Source organism: Rosa chinensis, chromosome 5 (assembly GCF_002994745.2).
Source record: "Rosa chinensis cultivar Old Blush chromosome 5, RchiOBHm-V2, whole genome shotgun sequence".
Taxonomy (NCBI): Eukaryota; Viridiplantae; Streptophyta; class Magnoliopsida; order Rosales; family Rosaceae; genus Rosa; species Rosa chinensis.
Window position 1 is genome coordinate 15,401,245 of NC_037092.1, and position 11,914 is coordinate 15,413,158.

Here is an 11,914-nt window from a genome sequence, read left to right on the forward strand (position 1 = left end):
TTTCGTTTCTGCTTCATTTTGCTCCCACTTGAGGACTTCCTCTGTTTTCAATTTTCTCCTTTTCTCTCATCTGTGGGAGAAAGTGGCTAATGATGTTGAGAATCTGCTCCTCCTGGGTGTATTTCTCTGCTTAGATTAGTTTTCATTTTGTCTATCGAAAGTTCTATTGGGGGGAAATAGACGGCTATTGGGGGGCAATAGACGTTTTGAATTGATGTAATCTCCTTGTTTTTTTTCTGTAATCAAAGTTTTATTTGTCTAAATTTAGGGAGATTAGTTCCCATTCTGGCAACTGAAAGTCCTATTGAGGGGCAATAGGAGTCTATTGGGGAGCAATACATGGTTGATAGTCGTCTATTGGGGGCAATACATAGCTGATAGTCATCTATTGGGGGGCAATACATGGCTGATAGTCGTCTATTGGAGGGTAATAGACGTCTATTAGGGGGCAATAGACGTCTATTGGGGGGGCAATAGACGTCTATTGGGGGGCAATAGATGTCTATTGGGTGACCGAAATCCGGCGACAGGATTCTGGCGAAAGTTGGCCGGAATCCGGCGAGGTTGGCCGGAATCCGGCGGCCGGTGACCGGATTCCGGCAGCCGGTGACCGGCTCCGGCGAAGTCTCCCATGGTTTCTCTCTCTTCTATTTTTTTTTTCTCTCTCTCTCTAAGTAACAAGGGGGTGAGGGTAAAATGGTATTAAAAAAAAATTAAAAACAAAAAAAAAGGTATTAGGGAAGACTCCCTTAGAGTGTATTGGGTAAGAGAGAATTAAAAAAACTTAATGGGGTAAGTGGGAAAAAAATCCCTAAAAATGGGGTAAGTGGACAAAATCCCTATGATTTATATCACTAGTGGTCCATTTAGCTCAAAGATATATCAGTCATTTCACTCAATTTTAAATTAAAATTAATTATTTACCTTAGCAGATTTTTCCCCCTCTTCTAATTAGGGGCATATGCCTTAATTTCTCTTGAAATATTCAACAATATATATCTATGGTCAAACATACATAAACAAATAGAAAATTCGTTCGTCGACCTAAGATTTGTTAGAACATCATAACTTATGATCATTCTCATAGAAAAAGGCATTGTAAATGGATGCGCCGTGCGCGTGAATGTAAACATCTCAAAAAATTTGAAACCTGCAAGGGCTTCTAAAAAATGATGTATATAATTGAGTGAAATATACAATTAGCAAGAAAATTACACTTGGTTTAATTTAGAGAACATTGTAGATGACTGCTCTTTGTCACATCCTATTGGCAGTAACAAAAGGACGGTCTGAAACCACATCTTACACTATAGAGCGCCAAAGAAAAAAAAAAACAATGGAATTACCAGTTATTCATTCATCCTCATACTTAAAAGGGGAGTCCGAAATCACATCTCCTACTTTTATTCAGATTATATATAGAGCAACAACAACAACAAAAAACGTACGTATAATAGAAGGGTGCAGTTATTGTCACCCTACTACTTGCTCATTACACCCTACATTTTAATTTTAATTATTAAATTTACTTATTTAACCAATTTCTCTTTCTAAGAATATCCTTATATGACATATCCAATTAAAAAATAAATATTTTTAGCTAAAATCTCTCATTTAATTTATACTCATAAAAAAATTAAAATTTAGTAAAGTTTCCTAATAAAATCATAATCTGATTTACTTCTTTCTTTTTTTTAATTTTTTTTTTCAATTTCAATGTTCTCTATTTCAATCTATATAAAAAGATTAGTAAATTTACAACTATGATCAATGAAGAAAATATTGATTTTTTTTCTTCGTGTTTTAAATTTTTATTTTCGGTGTTCACAAATAATATTGCAAAGATTTTGATGAAGTTAAAGGTAATGGTTTTGTGAATTGAATAACGAATTAACGATGAGGAGGCAACAAAAAGACAAAAAAAATAGTAATAAATTCAAATTTGGGTGGAGAAGATAAAGATTAATGTTATCCAATGAGAAATTAAATAGTTTTTGTATTTAATTAACAACTTATATATTTATTTTTTCTTACATATTTGAATTTTAGAAAATTAGTGTACTTATTAGTCATTTTGCACTTGGGTAATATAGTCTTTCAATAATTCAAGTGTTTGTATGGTGAACTAAGAAAATGGTAGAGTGGCAATAGTCACACCCATAATAGAATTACCAGTTAATCATTCATCCACATATATACTTAAAAAGGGAAGTCTGAAACCACATCTCACACTTAATCATTCATTCTCCAAGATTTAGAAGTAACCTTCGTTGGAGTTTGATATCGCTTCAATAAGGTCGATACTGTCAGGATATTATTGTAATTCTCATATTCAACTTCTACATATACACGTAGATTGAGTATATTAGTATTTTGATTATAAATTGAATTGAGCTCAATAATTACAGTTTGCATATAGATTTTAAACACTTCTAAAAAATATATATAGATTTTAAACACACTCACCAAATCCATCGCATGTCCTCCTGCTCCGTGTTCCTTGCTGTGATTTTCCTGGCCAAATTCTTCTGATCCCACTTCTTGATTTCTTTAAGCATTTCTGCAGTAAGCTTCTTTTCTATTCGGAGAAACAATAAAGAAGTTAGGTTGTTGGAAAACTTGCTACCAAAGAAAAAGAGTAAAGAAGAAGAAGTTGCTCTCTTAGGCTCGCGTAACTGAGACTGCTTCTTCGATCAATGCGCGGCTTCTCTTTGTCCAACATCTCATACTCCGATCAATGCGCGGCTTCTCTTTGTCCAACATCTCATACTCCTTGGCAATAGAATCTATCGCCTCCTGGTAGCTTTCGTCCCAGTTCGAGGGAGTTTTTTTTTTTTTTTTTTTTGTTTTTTTTGTTTTTTTTTTTCCGACTTTGTCAAGGGGAACTCAAAGGCTTCCTAGACTCAAGATAAACCCTTTTGGCGCATGTGAAATGTTCCAACTGTGCATTGCAGCATAGTGCCTGGCCATTTTGACAGCTTCGGGGTTCGAACCTAGGTTGGGGAGCACACCCAACTAGACAAGAACCACTTGGCCACTTGCAGTGGTTTCCAGTTCAAGGGAGCTGCCACGACTCTAAACTTATAATTCCTTAGGATATAATTCAAATCCCGAATTGTTAATTAATCAGTCAAATCTTTTTTTTTTTTTTTTTTTTGTCGGGAGTGAGAAGTTGATGTGTAATGAGCTAGTAAAAGTCTTCTATGGGCTCCTCAAACAAAAAAAAAAAAAGTCGTCTATGGGTAAAGGAGTTACGTCACCTTGCTAGGTTATCATTTTAGTACGCAACGGTTATACGAGAAATGAAATAAGCATCATTTTACGACCCTTTTATCATTCGGATATAGTTGATTAATTTTACAAAATGATGATCTTTCAAATGCATTTCCCACGGTTATGTCTTTTATAAAATTTTATAAAATTAGCTATGCTAACTTGATGTTTATTCATGGAAACAATCTTTCCAAACTAGTACATGCGTGTTTCAATAAGAATTGAATTACATACGTGTTCTGATCACATAGAAACTAGAATTAGAAACAAGAATGAAAATGTTTGTATTCATTAGCAAAGTGCACATTCATCAGCAAAGTGAAGAGTGATGTCTATCGGCTAGTTTTATTATGTAAAGATCTTATTATTATCACTCCAGTTCTATGAAATTGCATATATCCTTGTGTAAAGCACATAATGATTGGCTGCTGATCTTTCATATACTCCTAAGAAAAGAGCTAATAGGGATTTTCAGCATTATATGAAATGTTTCATTCTTTGGTAGTATTCCAATAGACTAGTACGTAATAAAGACTTTACGTTCCCTACCTAGTGATCATGATCGGCCATGTTGGTTTTAACTTGTAAGAGTAATATATGCAGATACCATCAGTTTGGGACTTACATAGTTTATGGTTTCACCGGCCGTGAGGCTAGCTAATATAGTGACATGGAAGGCTAGAACAAATGTCCTTATATATTTGTAATCAAGATGGGATGAGTTTCATAATTTCCGTTTTTATTAATATCGTTAAGAAGTTCCCACTCAATTCTATTTGAATAAATAGTTAAATACTCCTCCGTTCTTCTAGATTCATAAAAAATATAAAAAATAAAAATAAATAAAAAAATCTTGTTCAAGTAAACCCATATTTGTGTGTCTGGCCCAAACTCTAGATTACTTAACCTAATGGCAATATGGTTAAATTAGAAGGATCTAGATATTCCTATTCCTATTCAATGTATGATTACATTTCCTTGTATGATTCGGATTCTATGCATTGTAATCTTCTATATAAAGAGACCCCTATTATCAATGAGAATACACAGCAATTTCCTCTCAATTCCGTTTCTCTAAAACACATTATCAGCACGAAGCTCTAACTCTGAAAACCCTAATTTCGTAACCCTCAAAATCCTGCAACCACCGCCCCACATATCGAAGCCCCAGTCCCAAGGAGCCCAAAACAGGCGGCGGAACCACCGGGACTGGCCTGAAAACCCCTGAACCGGCCGTCGAAAAAATCGGACCGGCCCCTGCCCTGTGCCTACATCTAACTGCCGAGACCTGCTGACAACCCTACACAGGCCCCTGCCGATAGCCCCGCACAGGCCCCTGCCGACATCTGCCAAGGCCCCCTGCCGACTCTTGTCGACACCCCTGCAGCATCTGCCGATAGCCTGCATGAGCCCTGCACAGCCTTCGCACACCTCCTGTACAGCCTTTGCATAGCCCCTGCAGCAACCCCCGCACAGCCCAACCTAGCTCCGGCCACTCCCAGCCAATCCCCTGAACCGCCGGTCACCAGTTTGCTGCCACTTTTCCTGCGACCTCCGATGACCCTTTTTTTGACCATCTACAGTAACTTTTCCGGTCAAAATTTCCGGCCACTTTTCAAGGTAAATTTTTCTAAAAGTTCCCGTTTCTGAAGTTTTTTTTATTCTTTTCTTCTTTTCTAGGGGACTTGCAACCTCCCTTCTTCTATCCCCTTTCTTTTCCATAGGGGAGACCAAAAAGCAGAACTGAGGGGCCTGCTCACTCCAAGCTTGGAGTTTGTAGAGTCCTCCATACTTAGAGTTTGTTGAGATAAAACGATCGACCACATACATCATTGTTTCGATCCAATCCAACCCCTCTTGGAACAGAATTTCTTAGAAGCTACTACGCTCAGAAATTCTTATTATTTTCATGGTAGCCTATTTCACTCTGAAACTAACCCTACTTTCTTGTTGTTTTTCAGGATGAGTAACTTGAACAAGTTGAGCTTTGCTCCACTAGAGACAACAGGTGCAGGATACCACAAGTGGGTCCGTGATGTGTGCCAGCATCTTAAGGCTGATGGGATCCTGAGTACGATCCAAGAGCCAAGTCAGGACGTGCTTACTCCTCAAAAAGCTGTTGCTTTTGAAGCAAATAGAGCTACGAGAGAGGCGAATGAAGCTAAAGCCATCATTCTCATGACAAGGCACATGAATGATGCGCTCCAGAATGAGTACCTCAATGAGGAAGACCAAGAAAACTATGGGTAGAACTCGAGCAGTGTTTTGGCAACGTCCGTGACTCCCTGCTTCCAAACCTAGAAGTAAGATGGCATAGCCTGTCACGCCCCTGATTTTACACACATGAAAATCGATATATATAACCCCATAATTATATATGCGTGAACGTCCAGTCATCAATACAAAACACCTGGAATCTTTTTCCCTTAACTTACACACATATTGATGTCCTGAACCCTCAAAGTTAATATACACTCGCATCCAAAGAGTTATATATTACACAAGCTTACGAATTAAATTGTCAACAACAAAATAAAACATAAAGGCTGCTCAGAGTAACTATACAACGGAAGTCCTTATCAAAGGTAAAGTCACAAAGATGGCTTCCTACCGTAAAGCTGCTAACTCACTGCCTCGACCTCGATTATCCTAACCTGCAGGATTAACCCCTACACCGTTGGAATGGTGCACCGGGTTGCCACACAACAAACCCGGTAAGCTTTTGCAAGCCCGTATGAGTACCTCAAAACACACATGCACAACTCACGCCAGAAACGAGGAAAACCTTTCAACTCGCGAATAAAGAAAACATACCATGCTTCCAAAAACAATACTCTTTTCCCAAAAGGAACAACGAAAGTCACACCGTGACAAAATCATATAAATCGTTAACCTAACAATTCAAATATGATAAATCGATCCAACCTGGATAAAACACACCAAATCGATCCAACCTGGACAAAACAACAAATCGATCCAACCTGGACAAAACAACAAATCGGTCCAACCTGGACAAAACAACAATTCGGTCCAACCTGGACAAAACAACAAATCGATCCAACCTGGACAAAACAACAAATCGATCCAACCTGGACAAAACAACAAATCGGTCCAACCTGGACAAAACATGTACCCAGGAGTCTTAAGTAACCTACTTAGATCCCTAAAGTACGATGGCAGACAGACTAGAGCTCTAACTGAATCGTAACCTGTCACCCGGCCAAGGTTCAATCTTACGATATAATATTGCCATGAGGATGCAACCTGCAACCCCGGATCCTTAGGCCAACCTGACCCTCAGATCAAAACGTTAAATCAACCCAAAAGGAGAAATCACAACCTGTGACTCTCAAATCCTCAGACCACCGGTCGTCAGATCAAAATGTTAAATCGAATCAAAAGGAGAAATCACAACCTGTGACTCTCAAATCCTCAAACACTTTTCAAAACAATAGAAATACCATTTCCCACCAATTGTTTTTCAAAAGCCACAACTCAAAACAATAAAAAGCATCATTTCATGCATATTGTTTCACAAATCCACAAACCACCAAAACATATATCTACTAATACATGAATACGTATGTATATATATACATCCCATAATATATATATACACACACACATAGTCATCTACTCAGAAATGCCACTAATACCATCTATAGTTTGAAGTTAACTAAATAACTCTCAAAACGATAAGGGTATTCTCGTTCGTGAATGAACTTCGTGAGATTACTCACCTCAGAATCCCGCTGCGTCTTCAATACAGAACCGAACTAACACTATCACCAACAACTCGTCCAATTCACCTTTAGAAGCACCTAATTACCAATGATCTCAAATTAGTAACGATTCACAAACGATTTAAGTCCGAAACCCCTGTTTTGAACTAAAATCCCCAAAGTGGCGCCAATCGAGGCAAAACCACATCCGAAACCTCCCAAAGTCTCCGGAATACGTCCACGATCGATGTGACCAAACCACAAGTCGATCGGACGCTCAAATCCTCATGGATCGAATAAATCAATCGGTATGAAACTGCAAAAATCATAACAATTCCATACGAACTCCAAAATTTGCATATTATATATCGAAACGCTCGTATCGACGAGTAGAACACATATAATACCAGAAACAGTCCCATACATGGCCGAAACACCGCCGGAACGCCGCCACAGTGTGAGCCCCGGAAAAGTGTATCGAGTTTAGTGGAGATCGTTCGAGAAATTGTTTAACGATCTCTGTAATCATCCACGCGCCCGAGAGGATTTTCAGAAATTTTCATCAAGTGCAAACCTCAATTTGAGAGTTGGATATTAAAGTACACGACACGACGAGTTCGTGGAAATTTTCGGAGGATTATTCGGTCACTCGGGCCATTTATCGTGATTTTTCGAAGTTGTGGGATTTTATAAAATTAATTAAAGAAACTAGGGGGTGCAATCTGGGCCGTTTATCCTCTCCACCGATTGATCTGGACCATCAATTTCACTTTAAAAGAGAGGAGGACCAAGTCAGATTGATCCAGAACACTCGAGAGAGCATCAGAGCTCTCTGACCCGAACTGCAACTCACGACCCGACCGGAAATCGCCCCTCCGGCCATCTCTCCGCGGAGGACCACCGGAAAAAGCTTCGTCTGGCCGTCGCCTACGTTCCTATGGTCTCAGATCATACATGCAGCGACTGCGAACGGAGAGCAGACGATGATAAGCCCGACCTGTCTCCGGCAACCTCTGCAATTTCCGGCGACTCCGGCCACCGTTTGGGCTGCCTTTGGTAGGGAACTTCATCCTCTCGTCAAGCTCTACATGTCTGTTTTTTTAAATTTGATCGAGTGTTGACAATTTCGTGTCTGGGTTTGGCCTCGGGCTAATGTGTTCTTCGACGCCGGCGACTCTTCCGTCCTTTCTGGGCTTCGTTTTTGGCTGGACAGCATCTGTAGGCCGGGCCTCAAGGATCACGCTAGGTTGTAGCACCAGAAACATCAGTTCTTCCTCAAGCCAGCTTCGGCAGTGTGTAGGAAACTGGGTTTGGCTTAAATCAATTCTTGAAGGTATAATTTGAACCTTATTACCCTTGTTGTGACAATCGAAACTTGATGAACTGAGTTGGGTGGTTTGGTTGAGATTGAAATATCCCGGTCATAAGTTTGATTGAGTGTGCAGAATGGGTTATGTGTTGATTTGAGTGGATTGTGATTTTGGAAGCATGGCTGACTAGTTAAGGTTTGGTTGTTGATGTTCTGCTCGTGTTGGTTAAGATGGTTGATAAGTATTGCTAGTGAACTTGGCAAGGAATAAATATTTCAATGGAAGAGATTAATTGTTGTGAAAAGTTTGAAAAATGGTCAGGTCATGAAGCTTGGGTGTCCATAGTAAATTCCGTCGAATTACTATGCGACAAAACTATTAAGTAAATTTGAGATCTTTCGTTAGTCAAGTTGTTATTAGTTTGTTTGTGTATTTTGCGGTTTGATAATGAGTAAAGAAAAGAATTATATATATATTGGGTGGCCTTAGTAAATCGGGTGCACTCAATATACGTTTGGTCGATAACGTAACTTCAAGTGAATGTTCGATAATTTAGGTAATTATCGGATCTACCTCGATTGGTCAAACATGGTCAAATGGTCAAATGTGGTCAACCCTTGGTCAACTCCTGGTCAAACCAGGAAAAGTTGGGGTTGGACGATATATTAATTGTTGAGATTTCGTTTAACTGTTCAAAAGTTATTAACTATCGAAATGTTGGAACTTAGGACTCCAGCTACCCGAGGAACGGAAGGTTCGTGATTTCCGAACAACGTGAAATGGTAAAGCTTCGAAATCCAGGTAGGGGACTCGGGACTCTCTATTGGCTAGTGGTTTTCCATATTTGTTTATATACGTGATGCATGATGAAAGTATGTTGTTAGTTCAAATTTAATATGTTTTTAAGTTGACGTGCGTATAAGAATTTTGATGGCGGTGTGTGAGAGCGGAAAGGTGGTCGATGACTTCCTTGGGGATTAGCCACCCCTAAACCTCCGGAGGGTTAGCTACACCGGTCGGATGATGTGCAGTCGCAATGACGACCCGGTTCCGTGTGTGTAGCTAGTGTGATAAGTTGGCGCTCTGTGACTGGTAAGGTCAGATATTGGTTCTATGGAACCAGGCCATCAGGTAAAGCGCACGTAGTTTTCTAATCATGCATCGAGTTTTTAAGTTTGTCGTTCTTATTCGCTTTGTTTTCACACTGGGCCCAAATCCAAATGATTACAAAGTTGAGTTGGTTTTCAAACCTAGTCGTGGTAGAGTTTCCTGCAGAGCAGCGAGGACGAAAGCTCACCCCTACAACAGTTTGGATGCAGGTACTGTGCATTGGTGACGGGACAAAAGCGGATGGAGCTGGGTGTGCGGAATAAGTCCGGTAAACCATTGTTTGGACTTTGTTCTACATTCTATTCCTTGAACTTCGTATTTTGTGCCTTGTGATTAGTCAGCTGTGTGTCAAATCTAGTCCACTTTTGTTCTTTCCTTGTGAACATTAATTCCCAACTTAGACGAATGAAACAAATTTCACCTCAAAAGTACTTGTAGCTTCTGCTGTGTTTTTACAAAGAGTTTTTCAAACAAAATGCCTAGCGGTTCTCTAGGACGTAAACCATGCGTTCGATTTATGTTTTAGAGACTCGCGGCACTGTGACGTGCTTAAGCTGATGAGGTACAGCTTGGGGCGTTACACACAGGCGGTGGCGCACCGCCGCCTGCCAAAAATCAATATTTCACAAAACTCCCAACATCAAAAAGCTTCATCTAAGCATGCTTGTGAACTTTTATAACTGGATTGAAGTCAGAAAACAAGCCTAAGGGATCGAAAACTACCTCACAAGCCGTGAACAGTGATCCCAACTGAGTTGATCGAAGTTTCACGTGAATCGATCCAAACAACCACCAAGGATCGATCGGCGAGGCTGCTCTGAGCCCAACCAAGGAGACTCGAAGCCCTGCCGACGTCGGAACAAGGATTTCCGGTCGGGTCCGATTTCCTCAACCTGTGCCGACTTGCAGCGCCGCCGTGAAGGAGAATCGCCCATAGAGACCACCACAGAGACGACCGGAGCAAGGAGGCGAGTCGTTCTGGGCTGGTTTCACCGGAAGAGGTCGCCGGAGCTGTGAGTTCCGACCTGGTCGGAATGCCGGGTTCGGGTCGGGTCAGTCGAAAAACTTCGACTCTGAAGGTGCAGACGAGAGAGAGAAGAGAGAAAAGGATTATTTCCGGAAATGGAAATTCCTCGAAAATTCCTAGGAAAATAATTACCAATTTCCGGGGCATCACATAGCCTCCGCTTCTGTGATTTCAAGTCCGTACTTGACTACAATTCGGAAGTACTTCGTATCAAGTCTTTGATGGAATTCTGTGGACAGAAAATCACTGATACGATGTTGATCGAGAAGACTCTCTCTACCTTCCCCATCTCTGCATTGAAGGTAGCCAAAAACTATCAGATTGATGTCAATGCTAGACGCATCACAAGATTTCATGAGCTTATTGGTGCCATGAACGTACCTAAAAAGCACGATAACATACTTGTGAAGAACTATAACTCTAGACCCGTGGGAGCTACGTCAATTCCGGAGTCTAATTATAGTCGCGCCTCTAAGAGAGGTTGCAAGGAGTGAAACCCTAAGGATAGGGATAATTATCATCCTAAAGAGGAAGGAAACTGCCAAGATAGGGGTACACGGAACCGTGGTGGTAAACTTGTGAAGAGAGAGAGAGAGGTCAAGCCTCCGGTTATGGTGGTGACGCCACCAAGGAAAGAAACCGTCCCCAAAACGCTTCTAAAGCACCTCGATCAAGGGAACCCGACCATAAAGATGCTTGTCTCAGATGAGGACTACCTGGACATTGGGTAAAGGCGTGTAAAGCATCCCAAAATGTTGCAAACACGTACAAGATGTATCGTGAAGTAAGGGAGGCAAATTACATGGAACAAGAAGATCAAGATGGCGATCTCGATCTACGGGTGGAAGACTTCAAGGATCAAAACCCAGACACTGGCGATTTTGATTAAGTTTTTTTATTTTCCAAAAGATGTAGGCAATTGCCATATTATTTTTGTAGTAGATGCCAATGGTATTAGTCTTTCTTCAAAGTAGGCGTACTCAATGTAAATGTGATGTCTAGGAAGGTTTGAGATAAGTGATACTTAAGAGAGCTTCACTCCACCGACATCTCTCTACTGATCTAGTCACATTTGCATTAGAATTACCGAAAGAAGTTAGATGACTGCCATTATTTTGCATTAGCTAGTTTATTGGATTAGATTTTCTTTGGTCAAAGAAACAATGATGTAATCACGTTGGCTTATTATAATAGTTGAGTTCTTTTCTTTATGACTCCTTTTTAATTATGAGCTTTTCTTTTAGGAATGGATTCCAAAGAACTACAATGTCTTGCGGATAGTGCAACTACGCACACCATTCTACGCTATAGGCAATTATTCTTAGAGATGTTGCCTACATATTCCTCTGTGATTACGATGGCTGGGCCATTAGGTTTAGTTAAAGGACATGGAATGGCCCAATTCCTATTGCCTAATGGCACCTTGATTAAAGTCGCAGAAGCTCTCTACGCTCTTAAGGCAAATCGAACCT